The following is a 25046-nucleotide window of genomic DNA, read 5'->3' on the forward strand; positions in this document are numbered from 1 at the left end:
GGGGGAAACTAGTCAGACCCCGAGAATTACCAGGGCCCGTGCCCAGTCTATGCCGAGGATTGTACTCCAATCGGTGAGTTCTACTATGCCGCCACCTCCAGAGGAGCTTGGGGTAGCAGCAGCTGCCGATCCTGAACCTCCAGCACAGGAACCGTCCGCCCTGCAGCAAGGGGTGGAGGATAGATCTATGTGAGATGCCGTGCAGCTGTTGACTGGATTGATGGCAGGATAGGCCCGGAGGCGTGGCCCAGATGATGCTAATAGACAAGACAGCTTGAGGGTCCGTGATTTCCTAGCTTGTAACCCTCCAGAATGTCACGACCCAACCCCGTAGGCCGTGACGGGTGCCTGAACTGGACACCCCTGTCTACCCTGGCCAACTATACATAGTCTGTCCCTTGGTTATACTTAAAATACATCAACAGATAAGAAAACTTATAAGCCGACAAGGCTATTGTAACACATGGGGTCGTCCCGTGATACATATATATGCAAGCCGACAAGGCCGCCATGACATAGGGAACGCCCTAAATCATAAGTCATCCCAGCACAGCTGTACACTCACGCATATGCAACTCATATACAGTTCATATACAACTCACATACAGTTGATATACATCCACACTTACATACGTACAACCCACATCTGTATCCACAGACCTCTAAGAATAAGAAAACAGTAACATACGGCGAAACAGGGCCCCTGCCGTACCCATGAACAAAGCTAATATATACATCAGAACTTAGTACTCAAAATTTAGCTCTAGCACAATGGAGCGCTCTTAGACTGCTGAGTGGGACTCCTACGCTGACAGATCCTCAACCTGTGCACCTGTACCTGCGGGCATGAAATGCAGCCCCCCCAAAGATAGAGGGTCAGTACGATATATGTACTTAGTATGTAAAGTGTAATGTAACAAAACCGGAAGTATATCTGAAACAGAGGAGAAGGAGAACAATTTATCAAACCGGAAACATGTACCTGTACTCTGTGAATCATAAAAACATGCATGCTCAAATTTTCAATATAGCCGGCCCCATCAGGGGTCCGGTAAATCATATATGTAGTATCAGTATGAGGCCCTGTTACACCCCACCCTTTTTAAACTCGGAATGTCCCTTAAGTTACTTAGAAGTTAGCATGTGAGCCACTTAAGTTACGACACTATCAAACGGCTCTAAGGAAGGGAGAATGTGATACCCCATACTAGAGAAGGTTGGAGATGAAATCATAAGAGTCCGAAAGGAATTGGAGGTCAAGTAATGAGTCGTAGGACTCGATTTACCTATGTAAGCTACTAAGTTAAAAGTCATATGCACTTGAGCTACTTAAGCATATATCAAACTTACGTAGCACGGATTACATAGGTACATAAAATAAGACGAGATTACGAGCCCACGAGGAAGGGAAAAAAAAGACGACACGTGGTAGCCAATGAAGAAGCGACACGTGGCAGCACCTCAAGCAAGCAGGTGATCCACCTGCTTGGGGGGTGGTGGACCCCACTGCCACGTGGCAGCCCATAGTTGGCAGCATGATACGGTGGCCCAATAGGGGCTGGACACGTGTCACCTCTTGGGGTTGACACTTGTTACACCCTAAAGCCACATATATATGTTGATATATATCATATACTTCAGTTATCCATCAAAACATCAGCCAACTTAGAGAGAAAAAAACGTGAGGGAGAGAAATAGAGAGGCAGCCATGGTTCTTGAAGTTTAAAGGTTTGTTTTCCAATTTTCTTCTGTGAATTAATTATATACGGTGTACCTTAAGTACGTGGATATGTATATATGTATTTTAAGACCTTCATGGAAGTAAAACTCCAGCTTTGCAATTGGAATTTGGAAGAGAAAATAAGAGAAAACGTTAATTAATAAACCCGTTTTTGAAAGGGACAGTGGTTAGTAATAATCGTATAACTTCTTGTGTACAGATTCGTTTCAAGTGATTTAATATGTTTTGGAAAGGTATTTCGTGGTTCTATAACTTTCATTCAGACTCCAAAATCCAGTTCCACTTGTATCAGCTTGAAAAGTGGTGATGAAGTGTAGAGGAGGTACTGCTCAAATTTGGTTTTGGAAATCCTACACGGACAGCTGTGAGTATTTTGGTCATATCTTTTTGTACAAAATTGATGTAGGGATGATTCGAAATTGTTTGCGACCCTAATACACATGTATATAACTTTCATGAAGGACGTAAATCCTTTTTCCCTCCATTACCCTTTCGAAACGAAGCGACAAGGTAAAACAGTAAGCTGTCCAGATTTCACATTTTGGATAGTTTTGGCGAGTTTGACAAGTTTAACGTAAGGTAAGGTTTCTTCTTTAAATTTGAGCTTTATGTGTTCTGATGGAGCATGTTACACTCCCTATTGGTGGCTGGAAATATGAAAATGGCTTAGAAATACTTGGCGTTCGGAATAAACTAATTTGTAGTCGTTATAGTTGAATTGTTGTCGAAACAAAGTGTTGTTCTTGTGAGTTGCTCTGCAGGGGTGTGGCTTGTTGTTGCAGGGCCTAAATATGTCCTAATGTGGGTTAGGGTGCTGCTGGTAGAAGCCACATGACCCCTTGTTATGTATAATTAAAGGCGTCACAAAATAAAGGCTAGACGCCCTATTGAGATATTGTATTTTTGGAATAAGTTGTTTGGAGTGTATGTTGTATATTGTTGGTATGAATAGTTGCAGGTTGTTGTTGTTGGTTGGCTGTAGGTCTTAGGGACATGATTGGAAATTTGGATAGGGCACATTATAGGGGAGGTGCTGCCCAATTTTCGTTAACGCCTTAACAAACTAAAGGACTAGTCGAGGAAACAACTAAGGCAATAGATTCCATTAACATTAAGGCGTAATCCAAGATGCTGGAAAGTTAAGAGTAGTTGATATTCATATTACTTTCATATTGAATAGGTTCGGAAGACGAAGAGACGAGCAGGATAAAGGGTAACTCCCAAAAGGTATGTAAAGCTTTCTTGTGGCATGTTTTGGTATAAGCACGTATAATTATCTTTCTTTCCTTTTGGCAAGTTTTAGCCTTAAGTGAAGTGTGTGTGGAATGTGGGGATAATTCCATTCCCAAAACTCCAAGTATGCCTCATAACCCATATCCACTGCTTAGTATTGGAATTTCTGCAAGAATTGAGTAGTGCCTAGTAAGGCTTCTATGTATTAAACACTAGTATTTAGAAAGCTATCTCTCATTTCCTTTGATACGTGTTTGGTACGAAAGTGAGATTATGATGCCATAATGATTCACTGAGCCCCATGATGGGCCGGGTATGAAATATGTGTATGCAGATCCCATAAAGAAAAGTACAGACCATATATAGTTTATTCTCTTTCTTCTTCTGGCATGTCTTAGTTGTAGGTTAAACATGATATGAGTTCCGGCGTAACTTCATTCTTAGCATCTCTTATTTACGTCTGAATATCGAACTTTTATAATAATCGAACTATTTCCCTGGAAACTTTTATATGTTAAAAAGGTAACAAATGTACAGGCTCCAAGTCTTACAGACTATATGTTAACAAATGTTCTGGTTCCATAAGCGATTTGGCTTTACTTTAGTACATGTCTAGGAGCCCCGAGATTATAATTGAGACAGCCCATAATGGCATTTAGAGGACACTCGAGATGACTACACCGCTACTCGGGTTCTTAAATAAAAGCTTAACTTTCTTATTCTGTCGAGTCTCTGATAATGATTTAAATTGCATATAGTTACTCACTACTCTACTCGTGTATATTGTAACACTTCTTTCCCTGAGTCCCGGGCCAGGATATATTCTCGTGCACAGTTCACTGTATTATTCACTAAGTCCCTCAATAGAGGGCCAGGATACGTGTATAAATATATGATGATGAGTTGTAATAAGGTGGTGATGGCACTGGGGCCATGATGATTTTACAGAGATGATTCACCGGACCCCCGAAAGGGCCGGCTATATGATATGACTCGAACATGCATGTTTTTGTAATTCATAAAGTACAGGTACAGGTTTCTGAATTGATATCTTATCCCCTGATTCTCTATCTCAGATATGTTTCCAGTTGTTTTATATTATGTTTTACATACTCAGTACACATATCGTACTGACCCCCCTTTCTCGGGGGGCTGCGTTCATGCCCGCAGGTACAGATACAGATTTTGGGAGTCCGTCAGCTTAGGATTACATGCACCTCAGCTGGAAGAGGCTTCTTTGTATCGGAGCCTAGTTTTTGATACTGTCCACGGATGTATAGAAATTGTTTTATCCATTCAGGGGTACGGCGGGGGCCCTGTCCCGCCATATGTTGTCATTTATATGTTTAGAGGTCTGCAGACATGTATATGTGGGTTGTGTATGTCAGTTTGATTAAGCTGGGTCTACATGATATATGATATATATTATTATGTTATGGCAGCCTTGTCGGCTTGCGTGCCCTGTCATGTTGTGATACAAACGAAAAGGGCTACAGTTTATGAAAATGTTATCGCCAGTGGGGCTCTGTTACATGATATTGTCTTATTTACGATTCAATGTGACCTCAGCTAATAGATATATGTACGGGGGGTCCAAGTCGGACCCCAGTCGCGGCCTACGGGGTTGGGTCATGACAGAAGTGGTATCAGAGCAGTTCGTCCTCGGAGTGTCTGCAGACCGTGTCTAATAGAGTCTTGGTTATCGATGTGTTGCGCGCCACATCTATAAACAGGAAGCTATAGGACATTTAGGATGTTACCTTTCTTCTACATCTGAGATCGTGCTTTAGATCTGAGTCATAGAAAAAAAATTCCTTATACTAACCTTGGATCTTAACAGAAGGATGACACCAACAGAAGAAAGTAATTAATGACATGGAAAGTTACAAAGCACGCAGGTAAGTAAAGTGAAGGCACGGAAGATATCCGTTTGGTAAGGTAGTGAAGTATTATTTGAAATATAAAGCTGAAACCTGAAGGGAAAGCAGTCAGGAAGTGCAATAGTTGCAGTTTGAAGTTGGACATATGAGGTAAGTCTAATATTTTTATATTATTGTTGACGTTGAAAGCCCTGTGTGGCTGCGAAAAAAAAATGACATTGAAAGCCCTGTGCGGCTGTGATATGACATGTAAATATATATGCTGGCCCTGTGAGGCATTGTTGGTATTTTCTGCATGCAGGTTTTGGGATAAGTAAGAAATGTAGAGGAAACTCTGCCGAAATTTTCCCAGAACAAGAAAAAGGAAGTAAAGCATAGATTTTTTAGATGCCCGAGAAATTGATACCAAATACCCCTACTGTGTTTAACTAAAACTGTAAGAGGTATCTTTCAGGTCGCCGACAAGGGGCACTTTTTTTTTTACTTGAAGAATTTTATTTCGGAGTAACAAAAGCTTAATTAAATAGTAAAGTTCAGACTACGGTATCTCCAGCCGTATTTGTACTGTAGAAATATAAATAGAGGGCTCAGGGTGAAGGATAAGATGTCCCGCGAATGAGTTTCACTCTTTTTGAAAAAAAAATCCAAGCCCTCAACTCCTAATTGTAAATTAGATGAGTTGTTCATAACTCGAGGATAAACTCAGAAGGAGACCAGATAGGTCAAGTATTAGAAGAAATACTGTGATGTTTAAGAGGTTCTGTTTTCTTCCAACAATGATTGAAAGAAGGGTTACGATAACAACTTATAGTTCTCCACCGACTAATTGGGGAAAGAGCTTTAGACAGAAGCACCTCAAGGAGGTGTCAGGAACTAAACAGGAATACGAATTAAAAGGGGGATATGTAAGTATGAACTGAACAGTGTGATACGAGTATGCAGGGATAAATTGGAACCACTAGAAAGATGCACTTCGTACGCGTTGCCTAAGTTAAAGGCCTGCATTGAGAACGGAGTAACAGCATGGGGCTTAAGATACAAAGAAATGACGCGTATACACAACGTCGCCCCAAAAATAGTGGAATCCTTAAGGGACGAGGATGGAAAACTTAAGGAACAAATGACGTAACTTTTATTCGTCCCAAGAAACAAAGGATATAGGTTGGAACAAAACCACTACTTCGAGAAAACCTAGAATAGTTATCGTCAGAATACTAGCACTACCTAATAGGGATTGGAACAACTACAGGTGCTAAGTAATTCTTGGAAAAAGAAAAAGTAGAAGGTGGCCTTGGACGAGTTGTTCCCTAGGTCACATTGTTCAAGTACTGATTAGTAGATAAGACATTATGTTAGATATGGAAAGGTTCTATCGCTTCGTAATTTAATCAAGGCTCCGTACACGGATAGTCAAATTATAAACATGCAGATAAATAAAGACATGATGCGGTACCAAATAGATTGGTGAAAGGAATTGGACAAAAATTTAGACTGGACATAGAGACTTAGAACAAAGTACAAATAGAGGAAAGTGCGGGTACCCCCTAAAGGGGGGAAGTTAATGAGAAAATGGCAAAGGTAGGAGGAGGCAGTTGATATAGCAATAAATGTGAGATAGACGTCTAAACTTTGATAAGATATCTTGCTAAACCAAGTTGGAAAGCTCCGGAAGTTACCAATAATTGGATGGAAGCCGGAATGCTACATAAGGTAGCGTTAAGAAGTTTGTGACGAGACCCTGAACAACATAACACTAGAAGGTGGTTGCGGATAAAAACACAAAAAAATGTAACCATGGAAGGATATCGGATAACTCAAGAGACACTACGAGGGATAATGACAACATGCTAGACCAAAAAGCCAAAATGTTGGCTATAGAGTTTGTCGCAAATGATGTTGTGATAAATGTATAACCAAGGACAAAGGAATAGAAAGCCTCCTGTGGTAGAAAATGAGAAGAACACAAAATGAATAAAGGATAGGGGAGCTCATATGTGAAATTCCATTAAAGATATGCCAGCTAATAATATCCAAAACTCAAAATGGCTCCAAAGGTTACTATATAAAAGAACTTTAGCGCTACTCAGTAGCCCACCCTAATGAATGGGTGCGTACAGAAAGGGGGGGATACAATAGGGGAAGTTAAACCAAACTGACCAAAAAGGGACATGGTCATAGCGGAACTAAAGGTCTATGCCGATACTGGTCGTAAGATAACAAAGGAAGGACAGGGAAAAACATAAAGACTCGCGAGACAACACTAAGGTAAATCTTGGGCTAAATTGAGTGCCCGCACATCGTAGAAAGGATTACAGTGAAACGATACACGAAGACTTCCCAGGAAGGTCACCCATCCCAATATTACCCTCGCCCCAGCACGCTTAACTTCAAAATTCTGATGGAACTTAATGCGTTAGTGCTGGTGGGATCCCGCGAGATGGAGGAATCTGAACTAGTGATGGAGAAACGATATGAGATTATGTACCCAGAGTATTATAAGATACGTTAAGGCAATTGTAACAAGGGTTTAAGCAAAATAAGAAGGATTAGCTAATTACTAATTGACGACGCACTTGAATGCCACAGTTCTTCAACATAGAACCAGTTAACGAGTGGAAAACCACAGAATAACTATATAGGCTAGTTAAAGTTCTAAAGAAAGTCGAGAAAAACTATATGAAGCTAAGGATTCCCAAATTATCAACGTCACCATGCACCTATTCTAAACTTTTCAAGAGTAGGGTGCTATGCGGGTTATTGCGAGAAGGCTAACGAATCAACCCCTTTGCTTCCAAGCAAGACCACCTATGCAACTGGAACTAGGTGAAGCTATATGACAAGGAAGTAGTAAGATTCCGTGAAGTTCCCCAACTAATATCTCAGATAGAGGAACTTCAAATATGGTTAACGTTTGGACCTCGGTCCAAGAAGAGGTCGAGAGCACAGACAAACCTTCATACCGCATTTACCTCGGGCTTCTGAATAGACTGAGCATACTATCAACTGCAAAAAAATATATTGCGAGCTTATGAGGTTGGCTTAAGTGTAGCTAGGACTATCGTCCATCAATTATTAGGTTTGCCTACGAGAAGGGCTACCATTACAGTATCCAAATGACCCCCTACAAGATGTTGTAAGGAAGCGCCTATAGGTCCCCCTGATGGGAAAAAGACTAAGCTGGTAGGCCAAACAGGATTAAGCAAACTATTGACTAAAAGCCCAGAGTCGGCAGGAATGATATACAGATAATCGACATCGACATTCAAAGTTCAAATGGATGATTGGATGTTCATAACGGAGTCACCCAGAAAAGGGGACTTAACCCAAAATATGTTAGAAGGTATCAAGTTACTCATAAGGTGGGCAATGTGACTGGTAATTTAAGCTTACCACCTGATTTGGAAACCATACGCCCAGTCTATTAAATATAAATATTTCGCAACTGTACTGGTGATCCACCCATAGTATGTCTCATAAATGAAGTCCATGAGATGGAAGAGTTATCCTATGAGGAGAAATTTATTGCCATCTTGGATTGGCAAATTAGAAGGTTGCGAACTGAGGACGTGCCTTCCGTCAAGATACTGTGGCAAAACCAAAACCAGAAAAGGGATGACCTGGGAAATTGAAGAGGATATAAAACACAAGTATTTGCACCTATTCCCAATATTTACAGGTAACCCCGATTCCTGAAACACGTATATGAAATATTGGTATGGAAGTACGTGTTAAGAAAATAGCAATGAATCTCCCTACGATTTGTATAAGGTGCTAAGAGAAGTTTTAGCTAACATTCGGGGACGAATGTTCTAAAGGGGGGAAGGATGTTACACCCCACCCTTTTTAAACTCGGAATGTCCCTTAAGTTACTTAGAAGTTAGCATGTGAGCCACTTAAGTTACGACACTATCAAACGGCTCTAAGGAAGGGAGAATGTGATACCCCATACTAGAGAAGGTTGGAGATGAAATCATAAGAGTCCGAAAGGAATTGGAGGTCAAGTAATGAGTCGTAGGACTCGATTTACCTATGTAAGCTACTAAGTTAAAAGTCATATGCACTTGAGCTACTTAAGCATATATCAAACTTACGTAGCACGGATTACATAGGTACATAAAATAAGACGAGATTACGAGCCCACGAGGAAGGGAAAAAAAAGACGACACGTGGTAGCCAATGAAGAAGCGACACGTGGCAGCAACTCAAGCAAGCAGGTGATCCACCTGCTTGGGGGGTGGTGGACCCCACTGCCACGTGGCAGCCCATAGTTGGCAGCATGATACGGTGGCCCAATAGGGGCTGGACACGTGTCACCTCTTGGGGTTGACACTTGTTACACCCTAAAGCCACATATATATGTTGATATATATCATATACTTCAGTTATCCATCAAAACATCAGCCAACTTAGAGAGAAAAAAACGTGAGGGAGAGAAATAGAGAGGCAGCCATGGTTCTTGAAGTTTAAAGGTTTGTTTTCCAATTTTCTTCTGTGAATTAATTATATACGGTGTACCTTAAGTACGTGGATATGTATATATGTATTTTAAGACCTTCATGGAAGTAAAACTCCAGCTTTGCAATTGGAATTTGGAAGAGAAAATAAGAGAAAACGTTAATTAATAAACCCGTTTTTGAAAGGGACAGTGGTTAGTAATAATCGTATAACTTCTTGTGTACAGATTCGTTTCAAGTGATTTAATATGTTTTGGAAAGGTATTTCGTGGTTCTATAACTTTCATTCAGACTCCAAAATCCAGTTCCACTTGTATCAGCTTGAAAAGTGGTGATGAAGTGTAGAGGAGGTACTGCTCAAATTTGGTTTTGGAAATCCTACACGGACAGCTGTGAGTATTTTGGTCATATCTTTTTGTACAAAATTGATGTAGGGATGATTCGAAATTGTTTGCGACCCTAATACACATGTATATAACTTTCATGAAGGACGTAAATCCTTTTTCCCTCCATTACCCTTTCGAAACGAAGCGACAAGGTAAAACAGTAAGCTGTCCAGATTTCACATTTTGGATAGTTTTGGCGAGTTTGACAAGTTTAACGTAAGGTAAGGTTTCTTCTTTAAATTTGAGCTTTATGTGTTCTGATGGAGCATGTTACACTCCCTATTGGTGGCTGGAAATATGAAAATGGCTTAGAAATACTTGGCGTTCGGAATAAACTAATTTGTAGTCGTTATAGTTGAATTGTTGTCGAAACAAAGTGTTGTTCTTGTGAGTTGCTCTGCAGGGGTGTGGCTTGTTGTTGCAGGGCCTAAATATGTCCTAATGTGGGTTAGGGTGCTGCTGGTAGAAGCCACATGACCCCTTGTTATGTATAATTAAAGGCGTCACAAAATAAAGGCTAGACGCCCTATTGAGATATTGTATTTTTGGAATAAGTTGTTTGGAGTGTATGTTGTATATTGTTGGTATGAATTGCTGCAGGTTGTTGTTGTTGGTTGGCTGTAGGTCTTAGGGACATGATTGGAAATTTGGATAGGGCACATTATAGGGGAGGTGCTGCCCAATTTTCGTTAACGCCTTAACAAACTAAAGGACTAGTCGAGGAAACAACTAAGGCAATAGATTCCATTAACATTAAGGCGTAATCCAAGATGCTGGAAAGTTAAGAGTAGTTGATATTCATATTACTTTCATATTGAATAGGTTCGGAAGACGAAGAGACGAGCAGGATAAAGGGTAACTCCCAAAAGGTATGTAAAGCTTTCTTGTGGCATGTTTTGGTATAAGCACGTATAATTATCTTTCTTTCCTTTTGGCAAGTTTTAGCCTTAAGTGAAGTGTGTGTGGAATGTGGGGATAATTCCATTCCCAAAACTCCAAGTATGCCTCATAACCCATATCCACTGCTTAGTATTGGAATTTCTGCAAGAATTGAGTAGTGCCTAGTAAGGCTTCTATGTATTAAACACTAGTATTTAGAAAGCTATCTCTCATTTCCTTTGATACGTGTTTGGTACGAAAGTGAGATTATGATGCCATAATGATTCACCGAGCCCCATGATGGGCCGGGTATGAAATATGTGTATGCAGATCCCATAAAGAAAAGTACAGACCATATATAGTTTATTCTCTTTCTTCTTCTGGCATGTCTTAGTTGTAGGTTAAACATGATATGAGTTCCGGCGTAACTTCATTCTTAGCATCTCTTATTTACGTCTGAATATCGAACTTTTATAATAATCGAACTATTTCCCTGGAAACTTTTATATGTTAAAAAGGTAACAAATGTACAGGCTCCAAGTCTTACAGACTATATGTTAACAAATGTTCTGGTTCCATAAGCGATTTGGCTTTACTTTAGTACATGTCTAGGAGCCCCGAGATTATAATTGAGACAGCCCATAATGGCATTTAGAGGACACTCGAGATGACTACACCGCTACTCGGGTTCTCAAATAAAAGCTTAACTTTCTTATTCTGTCGAGTCTCTGATAATGATTTAAATTGCATATAGTTACTCACTACTCTACTCGTGTATATTGTAACACTTCTTTCCCTGAGTCCCGGGCCAGGATATGTTCTCGTGCACAGTTCACTGCATTATTCACTGAGTCCCTCAATAGAGGGCCAGGATACGTGTATAAATATATGATGATGAGTTGTAATAAGGTGGTGATGGCACTGGGGCCATGATGATTTTACAGAGATGATTCACCGGACCCCCGAAAGGGCCGGCTATATGATATGACTCGAACATGCATGTTTTTGTAATTCATAAAGTACAGGTACAGGTTTCTGAATTGATATCTTATCCCCTGATTCTCTATCTCAGATATGTTTCCAGTTGTTTTATATTATGTTTTACATACTCAGTACATATATCGTACTGACCCCCCTTTCTCGGGGCGCTGCGTTCATGCCCGCAGGTACAGATACAGATTTTAGGAGTCCGTCAGCTTAGGATTACATGCACCTCAGCTGGAAGAGGCTTCTTTGTATCGGAGCCTAGTTTTTGATACTGTCCACGGATGTATAGAAATTGTTTTATCCATTCAGGGGTACGGCGGGGGCCCTGTCCCGCCATATGTTGTCATTTATATGTTTAGAGGTCTGCAGACATGTATATGTGGGTTGTGTATGTCAGTTTGATTAAGCTGGGTCTACATGATATATGATATATATTATTATGTTATGGCAGCCTTGTCGGCTTGCGTGCCCTGTCATGTTGTGATACAAACGAAAAGGGCTACAGTTTATGAAAATGTTATCGCCAGTGGGGCTCTGTTACATGATATTGTCTTATTTACGATTCAATGTGACCTCAGCTAATAGATATATGTACGGGGGGTCCAAGTCAGACCCCAGTCGCGGCCTACGGGGTTGGGTCATGACAGGCCCCGTGCCTTCGTCACCTTATTACAACATATCATCATAGTATCAGTATCAGGCCCCGTGCCATCGTCACCTTATTACAACACATCCTCATTATATATATATATATATATATATATATATATATATATATATACGGATGTCGGGCCTCTAGTGAGGGACTCGGTGGACAATGCAGTGAATTGCACAAATCTGATAACCGGCCCAGAACTCGGAGAAGAAGTGTTACAGTATACACGAGTAGAGTAGTGAGAAACAAAACACAGTTTAAATCATTATTTGAGACTCAACTATATAAGAGGACTAAGTTATTATCTAAGAATTCGAGTAACAATATAGTCATTCTAGCTGCCCTCTAAATGCCATTAGGGGCTACATTAATTACATCTCGAGGTTCCTAGACATATACCAAAGTAAGACGATTCACTTAAGAATTCTAGGGTATTTGTCTTCGAATAGTGTTATGACTAGGAGTCTGTATATTCATTACATCCTCAGTGTATAAAAGACTCAAGGAAATTAGCTTAACTATCATGTAAGCTTTAACATTCAGAACTGAATAAGGAGCATTCTAAAATGGAATTACTTGCATGTTATATCACTATTTACTTACCTTTACGACATGCCAAAAGAAGAGAAGGGATAGGCTTCACATACCTCTTATGGACTCCCCTTAATCGTGTTTATGTCATTGTCCTCGCAACCTATTTAACACGGAAGTAAGGCGAGTATTAATAACCCTTAGACTTTTCAACAACTTAGGCTACCCACTAATATTCATAGCATTCATCCCCTCGCTCGCCTTCTCGACTAGTTCCTTAACTAGTTAAGGTGTTAACGGAAATCGGACAGCACCTCCCCTATAATGTGCCCTATCCGAATTCCCAACCATGTCCTTAACACCTTCATCCAACCAACAATACAACCAGCATCCCATACATGCACATTATGACAACATTACACAATATAAACCCCCAACGATTCACTCGAAACTATGATACCAAAACTAAAGTTTTTAATCTTTCTTTCGCGAATTCTTTAATTGCACAGCGGAGGGTCCTGTGGCTGCAACCAGAAGCCCCCTACACCCTTATTAACATACATTCCAGCACCACAATACCTCACCACCCGACCAGCAGTCACACACCACAAGCGCAACGCATTATTTGATTACAATTAACTATAGCGATTCCAATTTCGCTTATTTCGAACGCCGAACTTTTCAAACCTTTTCCCCAACTTCCAGAAGCCCCTAAGGTGTGTCATACACCTTAATTTAACATCATAAATTTCAAATTAGAGGGGAAGAACTTACCTTTCCCGAAATTGGCTAGAACTTGCCGAAATTGTGCCTCGGAACTTTCTTTAGCGCGTTGTAACGTCGTGGCAGCTTGCTGTCCGATTTTTGCTGCAGAAAACCCTAATTTTATACTACTAATACCTCTATATCATCGTAGTATATGCTAAGTAAATAATTTACGGAACGAAATCGGGACTTACCTATTTTTTTCTCCCAAAGCCATCACTCTTTTCTCTTTAGTTCTAGGGTTTGTTTTCTCTTATTTTGGCTGAAATTTGAGGAACAAGCTGAAGTGTTAGTCACATATACATATACAAGCTAGGGTGTGACACATGTCAGCCCCAAGAAGTGACACATGTCCAGCCCTTATTGGGCCACCGTATCTACATGCGGAAGGAGGGGCTGCCACATGGCAGTGGGGCCCACCTCCCCCAAGCAGGTGGGTCACCTACTTGGCCCCAAGAAGGTGGGTCACCTTCTTGCTTAGGTGCTGCCATGTGTCACCCTTCCATTCGCCGCCCCACGTAATTTTCTTTTCTTCCTCGTGGGTTCGTAATCTCGTCTTATTTTAAGGGCCTATGTCATCCGTGCTATGCAAGCTTGGTATATACTCAAATAGCTTAAGTATGTAAAACTTCTAAGTTAGGGCGTACGTAAGCAAATAGAGTCCTACGACTCATCACTTGCCCTCCAACTCCCTCCGACTTCTCTTGACCCCATTTCCAACCTCTCCTACCATGGGGTGCCACATTCTCCCTTCTCAGAGTTGTTCAATAGGGTCGTAACTTAGGGGGATCACATACTAGCTTCTAAGCAACTTAAGGAACCTTCCGAGTTCAAAGACGTGGGGTGTAACATCCTTCCCCCCCTTTAGAACATTCATCCCCAAATGTTAAATGCAACTTCCCTTAAGACTCTATATAGATTATAGGGAGTTTCCTTTCGTTTATGATAGCACATACATTTCCATCCATATTATTAATATACGAGTGCTCAAGAGTTGGGGTTACCTGTAGATATCGGGAACAGGTACGGATACCTGTGTCTTATGTCCTCTTCAGTTTCCCAGGTCATTTCCTCCTGATTTCTATTCTGCCATAGCACCTTAACCGAGGCTACGTCTTTAATTTGCAATTTTCTAATCTGTCGATCCAGGATAGCAACTAGCTGTTCTTCGTAGGCTAGTTCTTCAGTGACCTGGATGTCATCCACGGAATGCTCTCGGGATGGGTCACCTACACATCTGCGGAGCATTAATACATGGAAAACTGGATGTACTGCTTCCAGGTCGGCTGGCAAGTCTAATTTGTAGGCAACCTTGCCTATTCGATGAAGAATTAAGTAAGGACCAATATATCTCGGACTCAACATCCCTTTCTTGCCAAACTTTATTACTCCTTTCATGGGAGATACTTTTAAAAATACCTATTCGCCTACTTGAAACTCCAACGGTCGATGTCGACTGTTTGCGTATGACTTCTGTCGACTTTGGGCAGTTAATAATCTCTCCCGAATAAGCTTTACCTTTTTCACTGCTTGTTGGACTATATATCTGGACCCATTAGTTGCGTTTCGCCAACACCGAACCAATCGATAGGTGACCTGTACTTTCTGCCGTATAAAGCCTCATACGAAGCAATTTGAATGCTGGAGTGATAACTGTTATTGTAGGCAAACTCAATAAATGGTATATGATCATCCTAGCTACCTTTAAAGTCAATTATACAGGCTCGTAACATATCCTCTAGTGTCTGAATAGTGCACTCGGCCTGCCCATTAGTTTGGGGATGAAATGCTGTACTAAGGCTTCTTGTGTTCCTAAGCCTTCATAGAATGACCGCCAAAAATAGGCTGTGAACTGGGCTCCCCTGTCCGAAATAATAGATGCGGGAACTCCATGAAGTCGTACTATTTCCTTGACGTACAACTTCGCATAATCCTCGACGGAGTATGTGGTCTTGACTGGGAGGAAGTGGGCTGATTTTGTCAGCCTATCCACAATAACCCATATAGAATCTTGCTTCCGGGGAGTACGAGGTAAGCCAGTAATGAAATCCATGTTAATTGCTTCCCATTTCCAGGTTGGAATCTCCATCTCCTGTAGTAGCCCACCCGGTTTTTGATGTTCAACCTTAACTTACTGGCAATTCGAGCATTGGGCTACGAACTCTGCTACATCCCTTTTCATATCGTCCCACCAATATAAACATTTGAGGTTGTGATACATCTTGGTTGATCCCGGATGAATGGAATAACGGGCATAATATGCCTCTCCCAGTACTTGCTGTTGCAAACCTGCAACTTCCGGTACACAAACTCTGCCTCGATATCGTAGTATCCCACCGGCCTTGATTTCAAATGTAGTCTTTTCCTTTTGGAGAGTTTCATCTCTATACTGTGCTAGAACAGGGTCCTGGTATTGACATTATTTTACTTCCTCCATGAGGGAGGATTCAGCAATTCCTCGAACAAAAACCCTATCATCACCCGAATCAACTAAGCGGACTCCAAGGCTGGCAAGCTGGCAGATCTCACAGATCATCTCCTTCCGTTCCGATTGTACCTCTGCCAAGCTACCCATTGATTTACGGCTGAGCGCATCCGCCACCACATTTGCCTTCCCTGGGTGGTATAAAATGTCGACATCATAATCCTTCAATAACTCCAGCCACCTTCTCTGTCGTAGGTTTAGCTCCTTCTGTTTAAAGATATACTGGAGGCTTTTGTGGTCCGAATAAATGTCAACATGTACACCATACAGGTAGTGTCTCTATATTTTTAAAGCATGGATCACCGCTGCTAATTCCAGATCATGGGTTGGATAATTCTTTTCATTCTTCCTAAGCTGTCGAGAGGCATAAGCTACAACTCTGTCATTCTGCATCACAAATCACCCTAGTCTAATACCGAAGGCATCACAATAAATAACGTAACCATTTGGTCCATTAGGGAGAGTTAGAACAGGAGTTGTAGTCAACTTTTCCTTTAACAGCTGGAAGCTTCGTTCACAAGCATCAGTCCATTGGAATTTAGCTGCTTTTTGAGTCAATCTTGTTAAAGGCGCTGAAATGGAAGCAAATCCTTCCACGAACCTTCTATAGTACCCTGCTAACCCCAAGAAGCTTCGTACCTCCGTAGGGGTTGTAGGTCTTGGCCAAGCCTTTACGGCCTCAATTTTCTGCGTATCTATGCGAATACCATCAATCCCAATAATGTGTCCCAGAAAAGCCACTAAAGTTAACCAAAACTCACATTTAGAGAACTTAGCGTACAATTGTTGGTGTTGGAATACTCCCAGTACCACCCGCAAGTGATCCGCATATTCCATCTTCGATCGTGAATAGACCAGAATATCATCAATAAATACTATCACGAACAAATCTAAAAATGGTTTGAACACTCAGTTCATTAGATCGATGAATACCGCTGGAGCGTTTGTCAGCCCAAAGGACATCACTTTAAACTTGTAATGCCCATAACGGGTCCTGAATGTGGTCTTTGGTCTATCTGCCTCCCTTACCCACACCTAATGATAGCCTGACCGCAGGTCTATCTTCGAAAAACATTGGGCACCCTGCAACTGGTTAAACAAATCATCAATCCTGGGGAGGGGATATTTGTTCTTAATTGTTACCTTATTCAACTTTTGTAGTCAATACACATTCGCAGAGATCCATCTTTCTTTTTCACAAACAGTACTGCTGCTCCCCATGGTGATGTACTGGGCCTAATAAACCTTTTCTCCAGTAGGTCCCTCAACTGCTCCTTTAGCTCCTTTAATTCCGCGGGTGCCATTCTATATAGGGGGATAGAAATAGGCTGAGTATCTGGTGGCACGTCTATAGTGAACTCTATTTCCCATTCTGGAGGAATGCCTGGAAGTTTATCTGGAAACACATCTGGATATTCATTAACCACGGGCACCGACTGAAGAGTTGGCACTTCAACTTCTAGATCGTGTACGCGGACTAAATGATAAATGTACCCCTTGTTAATCATTTTCCTTACCTTAAGGTATGAAATAAACCTACCCTTTGGTGATGCTGTATTTCCTAACCACTCGACAATTGGTCCGTCTGAGAACTGAAATCGAACCATTTTATTTTTATAGTCTACGTTGGCATGACAAAAAGCTAGCCAATCCATACCCATAATAACATCAAATTCCACCATATCTAACTCTATCAAATCGGCCAAGGTACGATGACTATACACATTTATCGGGCAATGTCTATATACCTGCTTTACCACAATAGTCCCCTACTGGCGTATCAACCTCAAACGATTCTATTAACTCAGGCTTAATTCCAACTCTACTAGCAAAAAAAGAGATATATATATATGATAAAGTATAGCCTGGATCCATCAACGTATATACGTCCTCAGAAAAGATTGATAATGTACCTGTGACCACATTCGGCGATGCTTCCTGGTCCTGTCTACTGGCCAAGGCATATATACGGTTAGAAGGACCGCCAGAACTGGAAGTTCCACCACGGCCTCTACCACGGCCTGCTGGTATCTGCATTCCCCGCCCCATCGGGCGCATAGCCACAGAAGAAGAAGAACCCGCAACTGACCTAGTTGGCTGAGCCATACCACCTGGAGTACTCTTAAGTGGGCATTCTCTCGCAATATGGCCCTGACGGCCATAAGAAAAACACGCACCGGTAGTCTAACGACATTCCCCAAAATGAGGCTTATTACAACGGGGACACTAGGGTATCGGTGGTCTTGATTGTCGAGAACTCTGGTTCACTTGTATACCTGAAGCTCTAGAACCTTGTCCGGCCCCTGAATATCTAATACTTTCAACTCGTCCACCTGGAAACTGTGGAGGTACGCTTCGAGCTGGCTGGGAGGGGTATCTACCAAACTGCTGGAATCGCCCGCTGCAAAATTCCCCTGGATAATCAACTGACTTAGCCCTCTTAGCTTGACTTATATCAAACCCTCTGTCAGGCTGATGCCTTCTATGTCGCTCTTCTACCCCTTGGGTGTATGCTTGTACCTGGGCAATATCCATGCCGGCTGAGAAGCTGTCACGACCCAACCCTGTAGGCCGCAATTGGGGTCCAACCTGGACCCCCCCATATACATATCTATTAGCTGTGGTCATATTAAATCGTAAATAAGATAATATCAGGTCACAGAGCCCCACTAGGCGATAACATTTTCATAAACCTATAGCCCTTTTCGTTTGTATCAAAACATGACAGGGCTGCAAGCCGACAAGGCTGCCATAACATAATAACATATATCATCTATCATGTGGACCCAACTGAATCAAACTGACATAAACAACCCACATATACATGTATGCAGACCTCTAAAAATATTAATGACAACATATGGCGGGACAAGGCTCCCGCCGTACCCCTAAATAGATAAAATAATTTTTGTACATCAATGGTCAGTATCAAAAACTAGGCTCCAATACAATGGAGCCTCCTCCGGTTGAGCTGAGCGAAATCCTAAGCTGACGGACTCCCAAAACCTGTACTTGTACCAGCGGGCATGAAACGCAGTCCTCTGAGGAAAGGGGGTCAGTACGATATATGTACTGAGTATGTAAAATGTAACATAATACAACTGGAGGTATATCCGAAACAGAGAAGCGGGGGAACAATTTATCAAACCACGAACATGTACCTGTACTCTGTGAATCATAAAAACATGCATGCTCATATTTTCAATATAGCCGGCCCTTTCAGGGGTCCGGTGAATCATATATGTAGTATCCGTATCAGTATTAGGCCCTAGGCTATCATGTATAGCATCAGTATCAGTATCAGTATCAGCCCCCAAGCCATCATGTATAGTATCAATATCAGTATCAGTATCAGGCCCCAGGCCATCATATATATACATACAGATGCCAGCCCTCTAGCGAGGGACTCAGTGAACAATGCATTGAATTTCACGAATCTGAAAATGGGCTTGGGACTCAGAGAAGAAGTGTTACAGTATACATGAGTAGAGTAGTGAGAAACAAAATACAGTTTAAATCATTATCTGAGACTCAACTATATAAGAGGACTAAGTTATTATATAAGAATTCGAGTAACAGTATAGTCATTCTAGCTGCCCTCTAAATGCCATTAAGGGCTACATTAATTACATCTCGAGGTTCCTAGACATATACCAAAGTAAGACTATTCACTTAAGAATTCCAGAGAAACAGTTCGACTATTATAGGAATTCAATATTTAGAAGTAATTAAGAGATGTTTCAGAATGGAGTTGCCTCGGAGTTCAGATCAGATTCAACTTACAACTAAAACAAGGACATGCCCAAAAGAAGAAAGAGAATAAGCTCTATATGGTCTGTACCTTCCTTCAAGTGATCTTCATATACATATTTCATACCCGGCCCTTCAGGGGGCTTGGTGAACCACTATTGCATTGTAATCTCATTTTCGTATCAAATACATCTCAATGGAAATGAGAGATAGCTTCTCATACATTATATTCTGACACATAGAAGCCCTACTAGGCAATACTTAATCTTCACAGGAACTCTAATACTGAACAGTGGGTAGGGGTTATGAGGCATACTTGGAATTCTGAGAATGGAATTATCTCCACACTTCATATACAATTCACTTAAGGCTAAACATTGCCAAAAGAAAAGAAAGATAGTTGTACGAACTTATACCAAAATATGCCAAGAGAAAGCTTTACATACCTTTTGGGAGTTACCCTTTATCCTTCTCGTCTTGTCGTCTTCCGAACCTATTCAATATGAAAGTAATACGAATATCAACTACTTTTAACTTTCCAGCATCTTAGATTACGCCTTAATGTTAATGGAATCTATTTCCTTAGTCGTTTCCTCGACTAGTCCTTTAGTTTGTTAAGGCGTTAATGAAAATTGGGCAGCACCTCCCCTATAATGTGCCCTATCCGAATTTCTAATTAGGTCCCTAAGACCTACAGCCAACCAACAACAACAACCTGCAGCAATTCATACCAACAATATACAACATAAACTCCAAACGACTTATTCAAAAAGATGATATCAAATAGGGTGTCTAGTCTTTATTTTACAACGCCTTTAATTATATGCAACGGGGGGTCATGTGGACTCAACCAGAAGCACTCTAACCCACATTAGAACATATTTAGGCCTTGCAACAAGACACCACACCCCTGCAGCAGTAACTCACAAGAACAACGCCTTACCTTGACGACAATTCGACTATAACGACTACACTTTAGTTTATTCCGAACGCCAAGTATTCTAATGATATTTACACACTTCCAGCCACCTATAGGGCGTGTAACATTCTCCATAAGAACACATAAATCTCAAATTTAAAGAAGAAACCTTACCTTACGTTAAACTTGTCAAACTCGCTAGAACTATCAAAACGCGAAATCTGGGCAGCCCACTGTCTTGAATTGTCGCTTAGTTTCAGAGGGGTAATTGAGGGAAACAGGATTTTTGGCCTCAATGAAAGTTATATACATATGTATCAAGGTCGCAAACAATTTTGAAATACCCCTACAATAATTTTATATGAAAATATATGACCAAAATACTCACAGCTGTCCGTGTAGGATTTCTAAAACCCAATCTGGGCAGTACCTCCTCTCCACTTCATTACCCTTTTTCGCGAAGATAAAAGCAAAAATAGATTGGAAAGTCTAAATAAACGTTATATACCTATGAAATACCTTTCCAAAACATATTTAATCACCCAAAACTAAGCTATACACAAGAAGTTATACCAATATTACTAACAACTGTCCCCTCCAAAAATGGGTTTATGCTTTAGCGTTTTCTCTTTAAGTTTCTCTTAGTTTTCCAAGTGAAGAACTGAAAATATGGTTCTGCAAGCATCGTAACATACATATATACATCTCTACGTAATTTAGGAATGTCGTATATAATTAATTCATGGAGAGAAAATTAGAAAACTCACCTTTAAGCTTCCAAGCTATGGCTGCCTTTCTCCTTCACGTTGTTCTCCCAAAGCGGCTGATGTTTTGGACTGATTTTTGGATAAATGAACACTTAAGAGTCATATACACATATATATATGAGGTGACACGTGTCATCCCCTAAGGGTGGCATGTGTTAGGCACTTATTGGGCCACCTCAACATGTGGCCAATGGGGTGCTGCCACATGGCAGTGGGGTCCACCTCCCCAAGCAGGTGGGTCACCTACTTGACCCCAAGCAGGTGGGACACCTACCTGCTTGAGGTGCTGCCACGTTTCACCCTCTTAGGCTGCCACGTGTCAAAAAAAAATTCCTCCCTCGTGGGTTCGTAATCTCGTTCGTAATCTTGTCTCACTTTAAGAGCCTATGAAACCCTTGCTACGTAAGCTTGGTATGTAATCAAGTAACTCACGTATGTAAGATTTCTAAATTAGTAGCTTACATAGATAAGTCGAGTCCTACGACTCGTTATTTGGCCTCCTATTCCTTCCGGATTCTTATGATTCCCCTTCCAACCTTCTCTACCACGGGGTATCACATCCTCCCTTCGTTGAAGTCATTTCATAGTGTTGTAGCATATCCAGTTCATATGGTAATGTCCAAGGAACTTATGAGACATTCTGAGTTTAAAAGGGTTAGGTGTAACATCCTTCCCCCCTTTTAGAACATTCGTCCCCGAATGTTAAACAAAACTTCCCTTAGAACTTATACAGACCATCGGGGGATTCGTTTCTATTTCCTTACACACATATTTCCATCGAAGTACTTAGTATACGAGTTTCAGGAGTTGGGGTTACTTGTTGACCTGGTGTTTTATGTCCTCTTTTTAATTTCTTAGGTCATCCCTTTTTCTGGTTTTGATTTTGCCACAGTACCTTGATGGAAGGCACGTCCTCAGTTCGCAACCTTGCCAATCGAAAATGGAAATAAGTTTCTCCTCGTAGGATAATTCTTTCATCTCATGGACTTCATTTATAAGACATACTATGGGTGCATCACTAGTATATTCGCGAAATATCTATATCTGATAGACTGGGCGTATGGTCTCCAAATCAGGTGGTAAGCTCAACTTACCAGCCGTGTTGCCCACCTTACGCGCAACCTGATACAGTCTAACATATTTTGGGTTAATTCCCCTTTTCTAGGTGACCCGTTATGGACATCCAATCATCCATTTGAACTCTGAATGTCGATGTCGATTATCTGTATATCATTTCTGCCAACTCTGGGTTGTTATTCAATAGTTTCTTTAATCCTGTTTGGCCTACCAGCTTAGTCTTTTCCCCATCAGGGGGGACTTATGTCCTCTTCCTTACAACATCTTGTAGGGGGTCATCTGAATACTGGAACGGTGGCCCTTCTTGTAGGCAAACCCAATAATTGGTGGACAATAGTCCTAGCTACACTTAAAGCCAACCTCATAAGCTCGCAATATACTTTCTAGCAGTTGCTAGTATGCTCAGTCGGTTTGGAAGCCCGAGGTAAATACGGTATGAAGGCCTGTTTGTGCCCCCGACTTCTTCTTGGACTGAGGTCCAAACGCTAATCATATTTGAAGTCCCTCTATCTGAGATATTAGCTGGGGAACTTCACGAAATCTTACTACTTCCTTGTTATATAACTTCACCTAGTTCCAGTTGCATAGGTTGTCTTTCTTGAAAGCAAATAGGCTGATTCGTTAGCCTTCCCGCAATAACCAGTATAGCACCCTACTCTTGAAGAGTATAGAATAGGTGCGTGATGACGTTGATAATTCGGGAATCCTTAGTTTCGTATAGTTTTTCTCGATTTTCTTCAGAACTTTAACTGGCACTTTATTCTTTTGGGTCTTTCTTCTCCCTTATCCTATATTCGATGTCGGGGAAGATCTTTGGTCCACTCGTGGCCTTGTCTCACTTCACCCATAGTATTAATTCCATCTCAATAGTTTGACTTAACCTATTTTTGCATCTCTCGATAGTTAATCACAACTTGGGCTGCGGGGACTCCGTAAGGTCCTACCACTCTTTTACCTTACAACTTTACACCTTCTCGGCGGAGTAGGTAACTTGTGATCGAAGGAGCAGGGGTTAATACCGTTAATTCACAGGTAACATTTGTGGAATTTTTGACCTTTGGGTATTGCTTCCTGTTATTTGTAAATTACATCAGCTGGCACCCTTACCCTTTTGGGTTTGCTTCTTCTCCTTTAGAGTTGGCTGCCAAGTGGTGTCAAAATTCCCTCGTCCATTGGCCCATATAGTCATTCTGTGGTTTTCCTCTCATTAACTGGTACTATATTGAAGAACTGTGGCATTCAAGTGTGTCGTCAGTTAGCAATTAGCTAATCCTTCTTGTTTTGCTTAAGTCCTTGTTGGAATTGCCTTAACATATCTTATAATACTCTGGGTACATAATCTCATATCGTTTCTCCGTCGCTAGTTCAGATTCTTCCATCTCGCGTGATCATACCAGCACTAACACATTAAGTTCCATCAAAATTTCGAAGTTAAGCGTGCTGGGGCGAGAGTAATATTGGGATGGGTGACCTTCCTGGGAAGTCTTCGTGTCGCATTTCACTGTAATCCTTTCTACGATGTGCGGGCACTCAATTTAACCCAAGATTTACCTCAGTGTTGTCTCGCGAGTCTTTATGTTTTGCCTTGTCCCTTCCTCTGTTATCTTACAACTAGTATCGGTGTAGACCTTTAGTTCCGCTATCCTCTATTCACTTTGTGTTCTCTCCATTTTCTACCACAGGAGGCTTTTTATTCCTTTTCCTTTGGTTATATATCTATCGCAACATTATTTGCGACCAACTCTATAGCTAACATTTTGGCTTTTGGTCTAGCATGTTATCATTATCCTTCGTAGTGTTTCTTAATTCATTCGACATCCTTTCTTGTTTACACCCTTTTGTTTTTATACGCAGTCGCCTTCTAGTGTTATGTTGTTTAGGGTCTCGTCACAAACTTCTCAACACTGCCTTATGTAGCATTCTGGCTTCCGTTCAATTACTGGTGGCTTCCAGACCTTTCTAACTTGGTTTGGCAGGATATCTCATTGAAGTTTAGACGTCCATCTCAAATATATTACCACCTCAATTGCCTCCTTCTACTTTTGCCATTTTCTCATTAACTTTCCCCCTTTAGAGGGTACTCGTACTTTTCTCTATTTGTACTTGTAGTCGTTCCCATCTCAATTAGGCGGTGCTAGTATTCTGACAATAACTGTTCAAGGTTCTTTTGAAATAGTAGCTTTACCCCAACCTATATCCTTTATTTCTCGGGGTGAATGGAAGTGTTGCCCTTTGTTCCTTAAGTTTTCCATCCTCTTCCCTGAAGGGTTCCACTATTTTTGGGGCGAAGTTGTGTACACGCGTCATTTTTTTTTTGTATCTTAAGCCCCATGCTCTTACTGTGTTCTCAACACAGGCCTTTAACTTAGTCAATGCGTACTAAGTGCGTCTTACTAGTGGTTCCACTTTATCCCTACCTACTCGTATCACACTGTTCGATTCATACTTACATATCTCCCTTTTAATTCGTATTCCTGTTCAGTTCCTAACACCTCCTTGAGGTGCTTCTGTTTGAAGCTCTTTCCCCAATTAGTCGG

General features: G+C 41.2%; 1 long non-coding RNA gene and 1 pseudogene across 1 annotated transcript; both read left to right on the forward strand.

Annotated features, from left to right (window-relative positions):
- The first annotated feature begins 2267 nt into the window (after window positions 1–2267).
- Window positions 2268–4179, forward strand: LOC129885630 (uncharacterized). Its single transcript, XR_008766094.1, has 3 exons — window positions 2268–2320; window positions 2922–2968; window positions 4145–4179. It is a non-coding gene; the product is annotated as an uncharacterized LOC129885630 (long non-coding RNA).
- A 19710-nt stretch (window positions 4180–23889) lies between these two features.
- On the forward strand, window positions 23890–24009 carry LOC129888173 (5S ribosomal RNA; annotated as a pseudogene).
- Window positions 24010–25046: the final 1037 nt, after the last annotated feature.

The sequence above is a fragment of the Solanum dulcamara genome, chromosome 4, assembly GCF_947179165.1.
Source record: "Solanum dulcamara chromosome 4, daSolDulc1.2, whole genome shotgun sequence".
Classification (NCBI taxonomy): Eukaryota; Viridiplantae; Streptophyta; class Magnoliopsida; order Solanales; family Solanaceae; genus Solanum; species Solanum dulcamara.